Consider the following 20,714-nt stretch of genomic DNA (forward strand, 5'->3'; position numbering starts at 1 on the left):
TATAACGCTTGGTGTGATTTTGCCTGCCATTTACGGCTGAAGCAAAGATAAGGCTTACGTTTGGGGTGTTCATTGCAGTATAGAACAGTGTGCAAGAATGGATATTTGATGTAGGCCTTGGTCTATGCTCCAAATTCCTCTAATGAGAGAGCTTGGTTGTGGGATGAGCTTAAGGCAAGCTCCAAGGAAAGCATTGGCTGATTGCTCGTGACTGGAACATGACTTAGAGCCTATAGGCATGAAGACCGTCCCATGGCAGAAGAGACCAACGTATCCAGGAGGCTGCTAGTTGGCCTCAGTTGATGAATACTTCGAATTAGTGGACTATGCAGATTTCGACCCAGAAGGGCTAGGTCAGTGTGTAGGGCAGTCAGGGCAGGATAGCTCCCATATTGCAGATGTTTTCTACATGGGATGACAGTTGCAGGTAAGTGTTGCAAAATATGTCTGCTAGGTTATCAATTAGTCAAAGGTCTGCCATTGCTAGGCCATTCGCACATAATCTGTGCTTCCTCGGCTAGCTGGTGTCGAAGTAAATCGAGTTTATTAAAACTAGGACCTCTTGACCCACTAATCCCCACTGAGCCTATTCCGATTCCTACTGCAGGTTATTAATGTCTGCTTAGAGCTGCTCCTTGCCTTTGTAAGTTGTTATGAACTGCACCTTTCCATTATTCGCTCAGTGCGTGCTCAGTGTGGAAGGGTGGGTCTACCATTTGCAAGTATCGAAAGAATGCACAGATGTAGGAATTCATTGATATTCCCTTGGCCTCAGAGTTCTTCACTACATGGAGCTCTTGGTGCAATAGGGGTGACTATCTCAACTCTAGCTCGCAACCACTACATGGTGTACGCCGCCTGTAATAATTTTGTACTGATGTACATGAGGCTTTGGCGACCGAAGATCCGATGGCTGATGAAGATTCCCATCGAAACGGATGAGGGGTTGTGCTCTCGTTCGATTTTCAACACTTTTTGCATGAAGTAGGGCACCCTAATTCTTGAGTCCTTCGATTGGTTCCATGTATTTTATCAATTCTTCATTGGGGAATTTCAAGAAGGGATCATTGACGAGAGAAACACGCCTGTTGGTAATGAGTGACATGGACACCTATGATATTGGGTCGTATGTCCCCAAACATTGCAGGCAACCTTCTTGTGCTTGTAGCAGTGAGCCATCTCTTAAAAATTCACCATATCCTTTGGAGAGAGAAGGCTGTCTAGAGTAATCCTTTCAATATTTCATTGACGTCCACATCCAGATGATGGAAAGAGGCCATTGGCTTCTTGAATGTAGTGTTACGGGCATCTACAGCCCGTGACTATGCTAGGCTGGGGCTGCGCAATCAGCAGCCACACAGGCAGCACCAGGAGCTGTCAGGAGCTACTTCAGCAGCATGCCAAAACAGCCACGCAAGCGCCATGTCAGCAGCCATATGGTAGTTGGTGCACTGCAGCAGTGTTGGAGGTGGTGGCCTTCACCCCTTGTTTGGGCATGCGTTATTAATTGGAGGGGGCTCACATACATATTGGCACGTGTACTGCTTGATGGGAATTGATCCCATATGCAACTGTGTGATTGATGGGGCCTTGGATATCAGGCCTAATTTGAAGACCCTTCTTTCCCTCCTGAGATCTTTTGGGAGGAGAGGAGGCCCCGCATTCGACACCTCCGATCAACATGGTATCAGGATCCCTACGGGTATGCGCATCGTGTCGTGGTTGACGCGTGTGACACGTGGCGATGGCGTTGGTTGTGTATTGGACTGTGCTACGGAGTTGTCACGATCTGCGGTGGCTTTGAAAGTGCAACTAGATGTTTCTTTCGGCGGGCGGCGGTGGCTACTCTTGAATGCTCTTCCGTGGCAGCTTTCGTGGACTTTGGCAGCGGCTACCCATGGCAGGCTGGTCTTTGGTTGGTTAGCATGGGGGGGCGGCGGCTTTGCCCCTGTGTGGTTTGTCTCACGTGGCCTTGGTTTGGTTGGCCCAGCCTTGATTTTGTTATGGGCTGCCTTCGGTTTTCCATCTATACGCCTGGATTTGTCCACAGGGGGGTGTTGGAGTTGGTAGCCTTCACCCCTTGTTTGGGCATGGAGCGTGATTAATGAAGGGGAGCTCACGTGCGCATTGACACATGTACTGCTTGGTGGGAATTAATCCCCTATGCAAATGTGTGATTCATGAGTCCTTGGATATAAGGCCTAATTTGAAGATCCTCCTCTCATCCCTCTCGTGATTTTTTGGGAGGAGAGGAGGCTGGGGCCGGGGATTGGGACCCCCCGCACTCGGTGCCTCTAGGTGACACCTGGCAACCTGCATGGCTGCCAACAAGCAGACTCGACCTCATGTCAGGACAGGCTAGGGGCCTGGTCTGTGAAATCCAGGGCCTGGTCGGCCCCAGTTCTAGGGGCCCTGGGAGCCTGTATAAGATAGCCCCATGGGCTCTTGTTTCTCATCCACCTTCCAGGGTATTCCTGCAGATTTACCTTCAGGCAGCCATAGCCTTCAGAACCTGATCAGGCTTGGCAGATAGCCACAGCTTAGCTCCCTCCGGCGGAGCCTATAGGCTTCATTCCAGGCCTGGAACAGAGGTGGATCAGTAGGGAAGGATTGCACCAGTTTTAGAGGCTATGGGCCCCAAACAGGGCCAAGAATCAGGTTGGGTTTAGGGCAGGACTGCTTGAGCCAGTGCCATGTGACCAGGCAGGGCCTGCAAGCCCTCAAAAAGAGTTGTTATGAACATGGTAAGGTCTTCCAGCAACTTGCTGTCATCCACAAACAACTTTGCATTTTGATCCAATGGTGTGTCAACCTTTTTGCAGCGGAAACACCATCTACATGTGATGATGAGCCATAGTTTAAGCCATAGTTTATTACAAATAAATAGGATCAAAACATAGCAAAAAACTAGTCAATGCATTGTTAGAGGAGCAGTGCCAAAACATTGAACCTCCAAAGTCAAGGAACTGATTTCCAAGGTCAACAAACTAACCAATCCTTTACATGCAAATCTGCCACGTAGATGTCCACTAACCCATGACTACTAATTATTAACCACTCACAAAGGTTTGCCTTTCTAACACACATTTGAGAAAGCTATGCTCTCATCAAATTGTTTGAGCTTGTAAAAGTACCCAGTCCTGACAAGTATTGACAACATATGGAGGTTTTAGATAATATTTAAAGGAAAATATTTCAATTTTTTGATTGGAAATCCATCACACAACCCTAGGGGATACCTTGTACATTGTAAGTGAGAGAACCAAGGTTTAACAAAGTCTACATTGAGGATCATCAACTCATATTTGTCTTCTTCTTACAAACCACAGTCCTAAGTAGCTTCTCCATCAAATACAGTGGCAGTCCAAGCTACCATGCAAGGAAGCTCATGCTGGTAAACTTCTTGAGCTTTGTCGAACCATTATGCATAGGATCCATTGCCACAAATTTAGTACTATACATTGGGAAACACTCATAGTTTATGCAATATGGAATAAGAGTTGACATAGTATAAAGATAAAATTGAACTATTATTCAAATAGAAAACTGAGGAAACACCATCTACATCTCCTCAAACCTACAAGTCTTATTGGAGATTTAAAGAGCTAGAGATTGCCACCACCCACATACAATGTGACAATGAGCTAGATATTACTATCACTCACATACAGTGTGACAATGAGCCATAGCTCAGTAGGATCAACACATAACAAGAAACTGGTAGAATCCACAATCAGTGCACTATCAGAGGAGCCATACCAAAATGTCTAATCTCAAAAATCAAGGAGCTTATAAAAATGGTCACCAAACTCACTACTCTCTACATGAAAATCTGTCACATATATGTTCGGTAATGAAGAACAAATTGATGTAATGGGGTGTACCAAGGGGTACAAGGGTAACATTTTGAGCAACAAAATCACAAATACAAAGTTTTGCGACTTTGCACCTTTACATGCATCACTTGCCAATAAAGTTTTTCTACTTAAAAAAATAGCTCATGTACATGCTAAACCCCATCATAAAGCTTCACAATGAATTGGATCTTGATGCTTTCTGTGGACTCCGTTGTGATGCTTTGAAAGTAGACTCTATCTCTCGAGGCTTTAGTGCTTTAGGCGTATATGGACTCTTGCTTCGTGCATAGAATTTGTCTACTTCCAAGTGTGGACTTAGTTGTGATGGTTTAGGCATAGAATCCAGTGGAGGTTGTGATTCCCCAGGCATATATTGAATCTCTGCTTTTGAGTGTGGGGTAGATGGTGATTCCTTGGGCATAGATTCCTCAGGAGGGTGTGATGCCCGGTCTCTACTTCCACTCATGGACTTTGCTGGGATGCTTTAGGCGTATACTCCCCAAAATGGTATGATTCTTTGGCCGTAGATTGAGTCTCTACTTCCGTGAGTGGACTCCCTTCTGATGCTTTGGGTTTATACTCCTCGGGGTATGTTGAATCTCAACTTTTGCGGCGGCTGGAGTCGATTGTGATGCTTCGGGAGTAGACTCCTTCAAGGGCTATGATGGATTGGGAGCATATTGAGTCTCTACTTCCTCGAGAGTCTTTGATGCAGACTTGGGTGTCTCAATTATTTTAATTAGAGATGGAGCAATTATGAATCAAACAATATGAGCCACAAATGTATATAATTCTACATCGAAATATGTAGACATTGAGGATTGTGAGCCCTTCACATCAAATATTTCATCGAGGAGCAACTTGCAGTTGTAGCACACTCTTCATCCACAGCTGTATGGATCATTTTGCTCTACAACCTCGCATCGTTGTAAGTCCATTGCGTCTTGCAAGTCACCATCATAGTTTGTGAACTTGTTTAATTGTACAATGAATGAATAAGTGCATCGTAAAACATACATACCATGAAAGTTACAATGCATTTAGAGTAAGTGTACCACGATAGTTATATACTTACGCTAACACATTGCCATGATATCTTGGCATTGAATTGGCAAAATAGCAAGTATTGGCTTGTAGGTCCAAAGCTACCAAACTCCAATGTTTCCTACATGACCAATTAAGAATCTTTATTATTTGAGTCCATCTTACATCTCGCAAAAGTAAATATGAGGTTGTTATGTCACTTACATCTCATTATATGGAAAAATGATAACTCGTACGTTGTTTATATTGAGACTTTGCAACCAGGTGCAGATATCTTCCAGTGACTTTTTAGTATTATTGAGCCATGTAAAAAGAAGGGAACTATAATATATACACACACTTTGCAAATTTATAGGAAACCAAGATATCATTATACTGCATCAAAAAATAACCAAACATTAGCTCATTAGATTTAATCAATATATAAATACTAAGCAAAGATAAAGTTTGTATCAAACCTGAGGGTGGTTAGTATGACTGTATCATTAATCTCTTTTCCTCGATATCTTAGGATTTGAAACTCTTCTGGATCAAATGATAGATATTGAGGTTGCTGTCCAATCACAACATGATTATCAAAGTTGCTTCCTATTTCTTGTGGCTTGGATAAATCTTCAGAATTCTTAAGCATGAGCCGCGCCATCATCATATCCTTTGAGTTCCCATAGAGGCGAAGTAGTTGACTCTCTATTTCAGGAAAGTCTTTCGGTGACCCTTTCATTGTCATAAATATTTCACTTTTAGTTTTTCCAGCAATCACCATATCAATTAAACTTGAAGGAAATATTGTGGCCTTCCTGACTTCAAATCCACGTGAACTCATTTCTTCTTCCTTCCCCTCTGCCGTTTGTAAAAAATACAAAAGCTTGTGAGATTGATAGGTTATAGTTAAATGTAATGCTGGTAAAAGAAAGGTAAAGGGTCATACTAGGATATGTGTCTGTGATTTAATTGAGTAATCTTGTGACCCATGAAGATCATCCATGTCATCATCTGCATCACCTTCGTCTTTATACGAGGAGCCATCAAGATCTTCCATGTCATCATCTCCAATCCTCTTATGTTCCACCTCTTTCTCGTAGCCGACAGTTAGATCAGCTTGCAAGTGGAAGTGTGCCATGCAAGCCTTTCTTTCAATAATATTAGTAGAATATTCTTTTATGAGAAGATCTTCAAAAAGATATCCCATCCGTAATAGGGTGACCTCCCAATTAGGCAGTTGCAAGTATTCCAGCATAGTAATCAAAAGACTTTCACTTTTTGGAGGACATTCATAGATTTTGGAGTGCACTTGATGATGAGAGGACCTGTGGATTTCTTTCTCCTCTATCATGAGACGCAAACTCTTGGAAGTCCCCCTTATGTTATGTTGTAGAGACTGGTTAGGATATGGACTCCGCATGCATAAGATGAATGATTCGAGGCATTGGATCTTTAATCCACATTCTCTCTTGCTTGTCTTGGATGCATACACACTATTGTAGATCTTGAAATCAAAGGCATAAACTTTCTCCAAAGTGTTATATCTCTTCCTTGTTTTCTTTATTGACAAAAATCACAATATTGCAAATTCCAGCTCTATTAATGATGGTATATAGTATTCTATTGATGAATCGATGAATATCATTGGAAGAAACCTCATCAATAAAGAATACTTGGGGCTTCTCCTAGCTTGTTTCACCAATTAAAAAGTCCTCATCTGAAATGCCCCTGTATGCTACAAGCTTTCCAGATTTTGAAGTGATGTTGACATTGAATTGAAATGTGGTTGACTGCACTTATTATTCTCAGTTTATGCTCATTCACAAGCTTCTCAAACATATGCAATCACTTGTGGTGGGATTTGGGCTCTCATGAACGAGATGATTACCTTGGCCCCATCTTCTTGATTCTTCATCCACTTATGCATCCATGCCTTTTCCTTAGTTGTGGATAAAGCGGCTATATGCTTCACAATATTAGGGTTGATATTGCATTGACCAGTAGGAATTAATTTTTTTATGAGCAAATATCTGATCGCACTATCCACTGCATCACGTTTCACCTGTATGTTGATGCACTTCTCCATGTAATGATCTTTGACCTTCTTGCCAAAAAACCATTCTTTCTTGAGGAGTTTTTATGTTGCCATTGTTACATAGCTATCCGAAAAATACTTCACGAGCCTCCACATTCTTGCTGTTACCTCTTTTTTCTCAACCTTTGACTTTTGTGATAGTAATACATGACCTTCATAAGTAACCTCACCCTTCTCGTATGCACTGCAAACTGCCACAACTTGTTGAAACACCTCATCAGGTCGAAAAATTATACTTGTGTAGTCAACATATCTATCTCTCGCTTCCTTGAAGCTTGTGAGAGATTCTTCCCGTTCTTGACTTTCCCTTGGTACAACTGTACTTAAACATGTATAAAAGTTGACTAATGTGTCTGCATCTGCTTTTGTGGTAGTTCTTTTCAAATGTGTTGCTAGAGAACCAAGTGTAGTCCATAGATTCCTCGCTGTCATTAGGATTTTCGATGTCAGGGCTATCTTACGTTTTGCAAAAATATCATGATTGAGTCTTTCGAACTCAATCAAATATTTGTTGGATGCTTAAAAATGCATATTGTAGCCATATAAAAAGTGAAGGAAAGAACCTTTGACATTTTCTCTGTAGTGAGCCTTCTTGAGTCCCTTGCTTGTCTAGTAAGTTCATTACAGGCATATACATAATGTTGACCACCAATCGGCTCAAATTTACAATGCAACAAGAAATTTCTCTTTGCCTCTTTCAAAAATTTCTCTTAATTTGCCTCATCACCCTGTTCATGAGGGATTTGTCAAAGGCTGTGTGTGAAGGATTTGCTGAAAGTCTCCTCAAAATGGGTAGGTCCTTTAAACGTAACTCCATTGTCACGGCTACCTATATTTGGACAGAACATGATTGGACGTAAGACCACATTAGAGACCATGGGTTTGTTGCCATCCACCAAAGCCTTGAATATTTGCATCGCATAAGATATATCAAGATTCCTATTATTGGTAAAAATAGATGCTAGCTCTGCATCTCGAGCATTCACAGCATAGGGCTTTTGTCCCCATATATATCCGACATCATCTACTATGATTGTCTCATTGAGACGTAGATTGAGATTCTTTATTGACATGAGCTCATCTTGATCTTCCTCAACCTCTTGATCTGACTCTTCTTCCTCTATATTTTCTCTGTCCTCCTCTTTCTCTTGTACCTGAAGTTTCTGAGCGGAGGAACGTTGCCTTTTTTTCAAAGTAGCCTTTGGAATTGTGTCCTCTTTATCTTTTACCTATACTTTTTGGACGGAGGAAAGGTTGTCTTTTTATGAAAGTAGCCTTTGGAACTGTGGCCCTTGTAGTACTCTATTTTGCGTCTTTCTTTTCCTTTGATAAGTTGCACTAAAGTGGCCGTGGCTCGTCCTTCCTCTTCCTCTATCTTTTGTATTTCTTTAGGCCGCAATGGTTGTGTCGCTTCTTCATTTTTCAGTTTGAATGTAGCATCTGCTTCTTCTTCTATCTCAAAGAGTTTGCGTGCAAACCCTTGATGTGGGGCTCCTTGTCTAGGTTGTTTTTGAGCCAAACTAGGAGCTCTCTCATCCTGCTTGTCTCCTCTTTGTTTTTGAACCAAACTAGCATCCATTTGATCCTGCTTGTGCCCTCCCTGCTCTTTACTGAATTCATGGTTTGTCTTGAGTAATGAAGTCTTAGAGTACTCAACCATAATCTTTTGACACAACCTACTTGCCTCTGCTTCGAAAATGTACTCTATTCATCCATGAGAGCTTGTAATGGAGTTTGTAATTTTGTAAAGTTTGATGGTGGCGGAGGTGGCATTGTGAACCTGTTTAGACCTCTTGATAAGATAAAATGATAACCCCCAATACTAGGTTGTGAACACGTCACAAAAATATCCAAGTATGGGTTGTTTGGTCCTATAGTAATTCCCACAACCATGCTAGAAGTTATATCTTTCTTAGAGAAGCTTGCATTCCATGGCTTCTCATTTTGCTCCATATCTTTCCTCCACATCATCAGATGTAGCTCAGTTTTTCTTTGAATGAGAAACCAAACTTTTCTTCCCATGTGCACGTGAGTCCACTTCCCTTCAAAGTTCCGAGGGGCATACTCTTTTCCATTGAAATGTAAGGTGGTGCTAGAGACAAAAGCTCTAATCTCTTGAGAGTGCTCCATAATAGTAGAAAACCCTACATGAAAAATAATTCACAAGACTTTAGAAACAATGCTTCAATAAAATAGCCAATAAGGCATTAAAGTACAAACTGAAAGAAAATAGATTTTTTCCATCATACTGTAATGTGTCAAAGATGCATTTTGCCCATCATATAGTAATGTGTCCAAGCTGAAAGACAATGCATTTTGCCCATAATACTGTAATGTGCCCAAGCTGAAAGACAATGGATTTTGCCCATCATACTATAATGTGCCTAAGCTGTAATGTGTCTACTGATACAATTAAATGTGTGTCCATTTAACAAAAATTTTGAATGGATGATAAAAAATAGCCCCAAAGGCTTTACAAGGCTTAATATATGTACATAAATTAAAAAGTAATAGCCAATAAGGCTTTATAATGAGATGAGCAAAAATAAAACTATTATCCATCATTAACAATTACATTCTGTCCACTAAAACTCTGCCCACTAAAACTCTGACTCTGATGTATCATTTGTCATCTGAAACTTTGCTCATAGGGTTGTGTTATGAGTGTGAAACCGCATGTGAACATATGTTTGACGCCGATTAGGAACTAGTCAGGAATTTTTGAGCATGGCTTTCATTGGCTGTTTTGGAGTTCTCTCCTCTATTGGATAAACTAATCTATGCTAATCTAAGCTATACCAACCGTCAAATCGAAGAAAATGCAAGAAATAATTTCTTTTTCATATTATATACATATATACATATATATTCATATATATCTGCATATATATATATATAATGATTCTTTTTACATATAATTAAAGTATATTTAATTCATTAAAATATTTTAAACTAAATAAAATATGCTTTAAATATACATTTAATGTAAAATGAGTTAAAAATTAAAGATTAAATAAAAATTACAAACTCATGAAATAGAGAGTATGTAAATACATAAATTATAAACTAAGGTAAAATAAATAAAAATAAAATGACAAAATGATAGACATAAAAAAAATCCTTCATTTTTTTTCTCTTATATATATGCATATATATATATATATATATATGCATATATATATATATATAGTAAAATATTTTAAACTAAATTAAATATACATTTAGTGTAAAATGAATTAAAAATATAAATACATTATCTAAGCTAAACTTAAATTTAAAAATATAAAAAAATTATATATTAAATTCATTAATTTTGATTTAAATAAAAAATGATATATAAACTAATGAAATTAAAATTATGAAATGGTAGACCTCCCTCTCCACTTTACGCTAGATTAACTAATTAACTAATCAACTAATAACTAATTAATTAATTCATTCATTTACTAACCCCTCCACTATAACCCTCTCTTTATTAATTAACTAATTAATTTACTAATGCCCTTCCCTTAACTAATTAATTTACTAACCCCCCTTCCCTATAACCCCTCCCCTTAACTAACCCCATTCGTTATAACCCCCTTCCCCTTAACTAGCCCTTTACTTATAATCCCCTACCCCTCCCTTATAACCCCCTTATTCCCTAGCGGCCTAACCCCCTTCCCCTTAACTAACCCTTTATTTAGAATCCGCTACCCCTCCCTTATAACCCCCTCTCCCTTATTCCTTGGTGAGACCGCGGCGCTAGGGAATAAGGGGGGGGGTCACTACCCCCTCCCCCTTATTCCCTGGTGGAAATAAGGGGGAGGGGTAATAAGGGAGGGGTAGTGAACCTTCCCCATCCCGTCGCCTCTCGCAGTTGCCAGGAAATAAGGGGGAGGGGTAATAAGGGAGGGGTAGTGAACCTTCCCCATCCCGTCGCCTCTCTTCCGACACCCATTCCCTCTCCTTTTTTTCAGACAGAGCGAAGGAAGTTTGGAGAGAGATTAAGGGGTGGGAATTAAAGGGGTGCAAAGAAGACTGAAGTTTGGAGAGATTAAGGGGTGGAAAGAAAGGGATTAAGGCGATGGTGGTGGAGATTAAGGGAAAGAGGAGGAGAGAGTAAAATCTCTACCTATTAGGATCGTCGGTGTCGACGACGATGAATTAGGGGAGGAAGAGATTAGGAAAAGAAGTGGTGAGGAAAGTGAATAGAAATGAGGAGATTCAAATTTCAAGAGAGTTCAGGAGAAAATTTGCCCGGGAGATTCAAATTTGAAATATGAACTAAAAGTGCAAGAGGATTTGAATTTAAACTACAAACAAAAGAGCCGACATTCTCCTAAACAAAAAAATCCTACATTCTCCTAAACATTCTTTCATCCTTTTCTCATCGAAAATGCATGACATTCTCTCGAACGACATTCTCTTTCCCAAGATCTCTTGCCGACAATAGTACAGGAGTAAGAGATCTTTCTAACACTTTTTCTTTGTTGTATTCTTTAAGTGTATGACACTTCTAGTTGGCTCCTCCCAATTTCTTCTCACTCCCTTCTCTGCTACTTCTACTTGGTTTTCCATCCCAATTTCTTCCAACCTCTTTATCTCCCCTCCATCCCACTCTAGAATGTCCGTCAATCAAAATTTTCATCGACGTCAATGTCCACCGATCGCCACAACATCAATCTCATAGTCCCCGTTACTGCATCGATTTATGTTCAAAAATTCAGTCATTCCCCATCATCAGCCCGCCATTGTCATCGCCGTTGCCATCGCCACAGCCCACCATCACAAAAAATTCTGCCATCGCTCCACATCACCAAAAAATCCATCGCCAATGCCCGCCCATCCACGCAATCGCCACCCTCCCACCCGCTCGCCCACTCGCTTGCGTCTCGTCCATCGGGACAATACCCACCTGCATCGCCTCCGCCCTGGCCTTTGTAAAGGTAAGGATAACCCCTTCCCTTATTCCCTGGTGGCCGCGGTGGCCGCCAGGGAATACGGGAAGGGATCCTCATACCCTTCCGTCGCGATCTATACCCTTCCATCGCCATCTTTCTTGTTGCATCTTTCCGTCGCAATCTTTCTTGCTGGATCTTTCCATCACGATCTTTACTTCCGTCCTTATTCCCTCATGTTTAGCCCTTCTGTCGCGATCTTTCCTACTTCCTCAGACGTTCGTTTCCGTTCTCATCCCATCCCTTTCCTTCAGTCCCGTTCCCTTCTGTTCATCCTTTCTCTCTTTTCTCTTCCTTTTTCTGTTGATCAAAAGATTCATTTCTCTCTCCTTTCTCTCAATTTCAGTTTCTTAAATATTTAAGAAAAGAAAACATGAATATAAATTCTTCATACCTGGCTAAGGTGGCTGAAGGTTTTGTAGATATGATGTAGACTCGGTTTTGTAGATAGGCTCCTTGATTCTTCCTCTTGCTTTTTCTTGCTCCAATTGATTGAGATAATAATGAATCAAGAGAAGAAGACCTTTTTATACTTCTTTAGGGCAAATTAAGACTTTCCTTTTCTACCCCTCTCTTTTGTTTTTCCTTTTCTTTCCTTTCACTAGCCTTTTTTCTTTTCCTTTCCTTTCACCCTTCTCTCTCTTTCATACTAAGCACAATGATTGTTCTTGATTAATTATACTCAATTATTTTCATAATAAACATGCCTTTTTTAAATCTATTAACCTCACAAATAGTTTTCTATAGGCATCCTTTTCTTCATTAATAAATATCCTACTAAGCATAAATGATTTCATCATAATTAGACTGAATTATTTTCTTAATAAATACGAGTTTTTTTAAATTACTAACCTCACAAATACTTTTCATGTAAATTGTTACTCAAAATTGGCTATCCATTGAATCACGCCTTTTTTAAAACCACTAACTTTACGAACTCTTAGTGTGTTATCTAAACGAGTACTTATCAGATGGGCATGCCACTTTGCACCTAAGTCAATACCACATATGTTGAGGGGCATGCAAATTATTGTGTCCATTGGATAAGCTTTGCATTGTCGATCAAGCATTAAATATAGTTTTTTCCTCACTGTGATGCACATTCCTAAAAAAACACGCTCCTAGGTGTGTTATCCGAACAAGTACTTATTGGATGGATGCGCCACTTTACACCCATGTCACTACTATCTATGTTGAGATGCGTGCAAAGTATCTTTTCCATCGTATATACTTTGCATATTCAATCAAGAATTAAACGCTGTTTTTACCTCAATGTCATGCACAACCGTATAAAAACATGGTCCTAGGTGTGTTATTCCAACAAGTACTTATCGGATGGGTGCGCCACTTTGTAAGCATGAAAATACCACCTAGGTTGATATGCGTGCAAAGTATTGTGTCCATAAAATATTATTTGCATGGTCGATCACGCATTATACAACATTTTTCCCCTAGTGTTATGCACCATCATAAAGAAACATAGTCCTAGTTGTGTTATTTAAACAAGAACTTATCATATGGATGTGTAACTTTGCACGCAAGTCCATACCATCTAGGTTGAGTTGCATGCAAAGTATTTTGCCCATCGCATGTGCTTTGAATGGTCAATCAAGAATTAAACATCATTTTTGCCTTATGTCATGCACAACCATATAAAAACATGGTCCTAGGTGTGTTATTCCAACATGTACTTATTGAATGGGCGCTCCACTTTGCAAGCATGTAAATACCACCTAGGTTGAGGCACGTGCAAATTATTGTGCCCATCGGATAGGCTTTGCAGTATCAAGCAAGCATTAAACACCATTTTTGCCTCAATGTCATGCACAACCATATAAAAACATTGTCCTAGGTGTGTTATTCCAACAAGTACTTATCAAATGGGTGCACCACTTTCTAAGCATGTAAATATCATCTATGTTGAGATACTTGCAAAGTATTGTGTCCATCGGAAATGATTTGCATGGTCGATTACGTATTATATACCGTTTTCCCCCTACTGTTATGCACCACCATGAAAAAACATAGTCCTAGTTGTGTTATTCGAACAAGAACTTATCGTATGGGTGTGCAACTTTGCACCCAAGTCCATACCATCTAGCTTGAGGTATGTGCAAAGTATTGTGCGCATCACATATGCTTTGAATGGTCGATCAAGAATTAAACATCATTTTTGCCTTAGTGTCATGCACAACCATATAAAAACATGGTCCTAGGTGTGTTATTCCAACATGTACTTATTGGATGGGTGCTCCACTTTGTAAGAATGTAAATACCACCTAGGTTGAGGTGCGTGCAAAGTATTGTGCACATAGGATAGGCTTTGCAGTGTCAATCAAGCATTAAATACCATTTTTGCCTCAATGTCATGCACAACCATATAAAAACATGGTCCTAGGTGTGTTATTCTAACAAGTACTTATTGGATGGGTGCACCACTTTGTAAGCATGTAAATACCACCTAGGTTGAGATACTTGCAAAGTATTGTGTCCATCAAAAATGATTTACATGGCCGATCACGCATTATACACCATTTTTCCCCTACTGTTATGCACCACCATAAAAGAACATAGTCCTAGGTGTGTTATTCGAACAAGAACTTATTGTATGGGCACACAACTTTGCACCCAAGTTCATACCATCTAGCTTGAGGTACGTGCAAATTATTATGTGCATCGCATATGCTTTGAATAGTCGATCAGGAATTAAACATCGTTTTTGCCTTGGTGTCATGCACAACCATATAAAAACATGGTCCTAGGAGTGTTATTCCAACATGTACTTATCGGATGGGCGCTCCACTTTGAAAGCATGTAAATAACACCTAGGTTGAGGCATGTGAAAAGTATTGTGCCCATCGGATAGGCTTTGCATTGTTAATCAAGCATTAAACACCATTTTTGCCTCAATGTGATGCACATCCGTAAAAATCACGCTCCTAGTTGTGTTATCCGAACAAGTACTTATCGGATGGGCGCACCACTTTGCATACAAGTCAATACCATCTAGCTTGAAATGCGTGCAAATTATTGTGTCCATCGGATATGATTTGGATGCTCAATCACGCATTATACAATGTTTTCCTCCTAGTGTTATTCACAACCGTCAATTAAAGCACTCCGAGGTGTGTTATCCGAACAAGTACTTATAGTTTGCATGCATGTCAATATCACTTGAATAGAGACTTGTGCAAATTATTGAGGCCATTGGATACGATATGCATGGTTGACCAAGCAATAAACTCCGCTTTTGCCTTAGTGTCATGCACAAGCGTAAAAAAACACTGTCCTAGGTGTGTTATTTCAACAAGTAGTTATCGGATTGGAACGCCACATTGCATGTAACTCAATACCACCTAGGTTGAGATGTGTGAAAAGTATTGTGCCCATCTAATGGGGTTTGCATGCTCGATCGTGCATTATATACTGTTTTTCCCGTAGTGTTATGTACAACCGTCAAAAAACGTGCTCCCAGGTGTGTTATCTGAACAAGTACTCATGGTATGGGTGCGCCACTTTGCATGCAAGTAAATAATACCTAGTTTGAGGCACTTGCAAAGTATTATGCTCATTTGACATGCTTTTCATGGTCTTTCCCACATTAAACACTGTTTTTTCCTCACTGTGATGCAAATCTATAAAAAACAAGCTCCTAGGTATGTTATCCTTACAAGTACTATCGGATGGATGCGTCACTTTGCACCCAAGTCAATACCATCTAGGTTGAGATGCATGCAAATTATTGTGTCCATATGATATGAGTTGCATGGTCGACCAAGCATTAAACTCCGCTTTTGTTTTAGTCTCAAGAATAAGCGTCAAAAAACATTGTCCTAGGTGTGTTATTCCAACAAGTACTTATTAGATTGGCACGCCACATTGCATGCAAGTGAATACCACCTAGGTTGAGGTACGTGCAAAGTATTTTGCCCATCAGATATGCTTTGCAATCACGCATTATATAGTGTGTTATCTGAACAAGTCCTTATGGGATGGGTGTGACGCTTTGCATGCAAGTAAAGACCACATAGGTTGAGGCGTGTGCAAAGTATTGTTCCCATTTGATATGCTTTGCATGGTCGATTCTTGCATTAAACAATGTTTTTGTCTCATGGTGATGCACATATGTAAAAAACACACTCCTAGGTGTGTTATCTGAACAAGTACTTATCGGATAGGCATGCCACTTTGCACCCAATTTAATACCATCTAGGTTGAGATGTGTGCAAAGTATTGTATCGATTGGATATGCTTTGTATGGTCGATCAAGAATTAAACATCATTTTTTCCTTAGTGTCATGCACAACCATATAAAGACATGGTCGTAGGTGTGTTATTAAAATAAGTACTTATCAGATGGACACTCCACTTTGCGAGAATGTAAATACCACCTAGGTTGAGATGGGTACAAAGTATTGTGTCCATTAGATATGATATGCATGGTCGATCACACATTATACACCGTTCCCCCTACTGTTATGCACCATCATAGAAAAACATAGTCCTAGGTGTGTTATTCGAACAAGAACTTATCGTATGGGTGTACAACTTTGCACGAAAGTCCACACCATCTAGGTTGAGGTGCGTGCAAAGTATTGTGCCCATCACATATGCTTTGAATGGTCAATCAAGAATTAAACATTGTTTTTGCCTTATTGTCATGCACAACCATATAAAAGCATGGTCCTAGGTGTGTTATTCCAACAAGTACTTATCGGATGGGTGCTCCACTTTACAAGCATGTAAATATTACCTAGGTTGAGGTGTGTGCAAAGTATTGTGCCCATCGGATAGGCTTTGCATTGTTAATCAAGCATTAAACACCGTTTTTTCCTCAATGTGATGCACATCCGTAAAAAACACGCTCCTAGGTGTGTTATCCGAACAAGTACTTATCGGATGGGTGCACCACTTTGCATGAAAATCAATACCATCTAGATTTAGACGTGTGAAAACTATTGTGTCTATCAGATATGTTTTGCATGCTCAATCACGCATTATACAACGTTTTCCTCCTAGTGTTATTCACAACCGTTAATAAAAGCGCTCCGAGGTGTGTTATCTGAACAAGTACTTATGGGATGGGCATGCCACTTTGAATGCACATCAATATCATTTGAATAGAGACTTGTGCAAAGTATTGAGGCCATCGGATATGATATGCATGGTCGACCAAGCATTAAAGTCCGCTTTTGCCTTAGTGTCATGCACAAGCGTCAAAAAACATTGTCCTAGGTGTGTTATTCCAACAAGTACTTATCGGATTGGTGCGCCACATTGCATGCAACTCAATACCACCTAGGTTGAGGTGCGTGCAAAGTATTGTGTCCATCGGATATGCTTTGCATGTTGATCACGCATTATATACTGTTTTTTCCCTAGTGTTATGCACAACCGTTAAAAAACGTGCTCCCAGATGTGTTATTTAAACAAGTACTTATGGGATGGGTGTGCCACTTTGCATGCAAGCAAATACCACCTAGGTTGAGGCGTGTGCAAAGTATTCTGTCCATTTGATATGCTTTGCATGGTCGATTCTCGCATTAAACACCATTTTTGCCTCACTATGATGCACATTCGTCAAAAACACACTCCTAGGTGTGTTATCTTTACAAGTACTATCGAATGGATGCGTCACTTTGCACCCAAGTCAATGCCATCTAGGTTGAGATGTGTGCAAAGTATTGTGTTCATATGATATTATAGTCTATCATGCATTATACATCATTTTCCTCCTAGTGTTATGCACTATCGTTAAAAAACACGCTCCTAGGTGTGTTATCCAAACAAGTACTTATGGGATGGGTGTGCCACTTTGCATGCAGGTCAATACCACTTGAATAGATCCCTCTGCAAAGTAGTATCCATCATATATGATTTGCATGGTCAACCAAGCATAAAACTCCATTTTTGCCTTAGTATCACGCATAAGCGTTAAAAAAAACTGTCCTAGGTGTGTTATTCCAACAAGTATTTATTGGATTGGTGCACCACATTTCATGTAACATAATACCACCTAGGTTGAGATACATGCAAAGTATTGTTCCCATCAGATATGCTTTGCATGCTCGATCATGCAGTATGCTCCGTTTTCCCCCTAGTGTTATGCACAACTCTAAAAAAACTTGCTCCGAGGTGTGTTATGCGAACAAGAACTTGTGGGATGGGCGCGTCACTTTGCCAGCAAGTAAGTACCACCTAGGTTTAGGCGTGTGCAAAGTATTATGCCCATCAGATAGGTTTTGCATTGTCAATTAAGCATTAAACACCATTTTTGACTCAGTGTGATTCACATCCGTTAAAAAGCACGCTCCTAAGTTTGTTATTCCAACAAGTACTTATCGAATGGGTGCAACACATCGCATGCAACTCAATACCACCTAGGTTGAGGTGTGTGCAATTTATTGTGCCCATTAGATAGGCTTTTCATTGTCGATTAAGCATTAAACACCGTTTTTGGCTCAGTATAATTCACATTCATAAAAAAACACACTCTTAAAGTGTGTTATTCCAACAAGTACTTATCGGATGGGTGCAACATATTACATGTAACTCAATACCACCTAGGTTGAGGTTGCAAAGTATTGTGGCATCAGATATGCTATGCATGGTCGATCACGCACTATACACTGTTTTCCTTAGTGTTATGCACAACGGTCAAAAAACGTGCTCCCAGGTGTGTTATCTGACCAAGTACTTATGGGATGGGTGTACTACTTTGCATGCGCGTATATACCACCTAGGTTGAGGCACGTGCAAAGTATTGTGCCATAAGTGTTTTTGCTAATCCTCCCCTTATGAGGCTTTTTTTGACCTCACATCTCCCCTAATGAGTGTTCCTAGTCACACTTTGAGGATCCCAAGGCTAAGTCTCTTCTAATTGATTCTCTTGTTTGCAAGACAGTATGTGCGGTATCTCTTTTGAGACCTCAGACTTATTAGAGGCAATGATGAGAGAGGCTTGAATTTTTAGTACCTGCACGGATGATCCACAGTAAGTCATTAATCTCGCATAAAATCCTCCTTGCATAGTTTAGAGCTAATCTGCACAGCAAGGCATCACTTGTATGATGGGACAAGTGAGAGCTAAAGCAGATTAGCCACGTGTCAATTCCTTGGTTTGATAGGACCCATAAATCAGTGCAAGGAGATGCGATTAACTTATCTGAGCCATGTCTACTGATGCACATGAATGCATGGATTCGTGGTGGCTGTGTATGATATTCGAATCATTACTTAGTTTTAGTTGCAGGTTTGTGGTGGACATCTCAATGCCACATTATATTCCTTCCATTTGGCCATAGAAATCGTCAATGGGAACCTCGGGCGTCCTGGACATCATTCCATGGGATGAAGTTAAGTATCCAAAGATGCGGGCTTGTCATGAGAGTGAATAATTGAAGAATGGGAAAAGTCGACATCTGTGTCGATAGCTAGATGGAGGAGGGGTGCGATGTTACTACAAATAGGTGTTTGAGTGACATCGGGAAATTGCTAGAAGGATTGACATGGGGCATGGAAGGACCATATTAAGCAAACATGCGAGATTGCAAGGAGCCGAAGATTTGGCATGATAATGTGACAAGCTGCTAATGTGACAATGTTTTAGTTGGAAAGGTAGAGTTTGAGGAGGTGCGAACACCCTTGCAAATAGACCTTGAACATCCATGAACCCCTCGGCAGGAGGTTGGATTAAGGAAGCATTGCTATGGTTGAGAGGGGGTAAGAGAACCCCGACAAAGTAGAGGGAAATTGGGTTGTGCATGGAAGCCACCTTAAACTTGAAGGATCGGGTCACGCGTCTTCCTATAAGGTGTACAAACTCTTTGAACTCGACTTTCCAAGGAAATGTCTACGTAGAGCAATAGTGGGCAATTTCAAGCGATTAGACGTTCGAATCGTGCCACGTGGAAATATCCGATATACAGCTGGGGGTGGGAAGGTGGTCGAGGGCTATACTTAAGCGCATGGCAGCCCCCTGAGTAACGCACTTACCTGGGCGGGGTCAATCGGTGATCAGGAAGGCCGACGGCCTAGGGTCGGCCTCTCTATTGCACTACGGACGGGCTGCACCCTAGCATCTCCCTACGGGGAGAGTGCACGTCATAATTTGTGGCACTGGGGGCTCGCGTTCGCGCGGCCCCCTTCCATTTCAATCCCAACCAGCACAGCGTGTCTTTGTGTAACCGATTGCGAAAGAGAATTGTCTGCGGTCTTTCTTGCTTATATCGATTATGGAAGAAAAGGGCAGTGAAGTAGCGCTTCTTCAAGGTGCAATCCAGATCTGCCCGTCAAACACTCTTGCCTTTTGCTGCCTGTCCGTCACCTTCTTCTTCTTGGTTTTTCTACTGCCTTGGACTTCTTAACCCTTGTTAAGGGAAGATATCAACTGTAATAACTATGGCTATCACATCCCGTGTGCTGGGGCAACTATCTTCGGTCTATCCTGATCTGGCTTACCTCAAAGGGACCAAAGGTGAATATACTGGCTTGACAAGCACCAGATCATTGTCATGATAATGACTAGTGTCAAGCTATTTCATTCATACAGGGCATTATAGATAAAATGGTTACCTTAAAGATAATCTATAGATCTACCTTGCCTTTAGGTTTGCTATGCTATAACGAGACAAGTTGGTCTTTTATGAGCAATCCTTTGAGCTGGCGTTTGCGTTAGCCCTTTTGGAGATCTTCAAGAGGAACCTTTTGTATGGGGAAGAGGGAAACATCGACTGCTTGACAATAGAACATACTAAAGGATGCCTCATGAAGGGAAAGGGTAAGAGATTGGATGTA

General features: G+C 40.6%; 1 non-coding gene across 1 annotated transcript; it reads left to right on the forward strand.

Moving 5' to 3' along the window:
- The first annotated feature begins 19,905 nt into the window (after positions 1-19,905).
- Positions 19,906-20,065, forward strand: LOC147900772 (U1 spliceosomal RNA). Its single transcript, XR_015541258.1, has one exon. It is a non-coding gene; the product is annotated as a U1 spliceosomal RNA (small nuclear RNA).
- The last annotated feature ends 649 nt before the right edge of the window (positions 20,066-20,714 follow it).

This window comes from Dipteris shenzhenensis, chromosome 6 (assembly GCF_047967505.1).
Source record: "Dipteris shenzhenensis isolate YYH24624 ecotype China chromosome 6, Dip_SZ_1.0, whole genome shotgun sequence".
Classification (NCBI taxonomy): Eukaryota; Viridiplantae; Streptophyta; class Polypodiopsida; order Gleicheniales; family Dipteridaceae; genus Dipteris; species Dipteris shenzhenensis.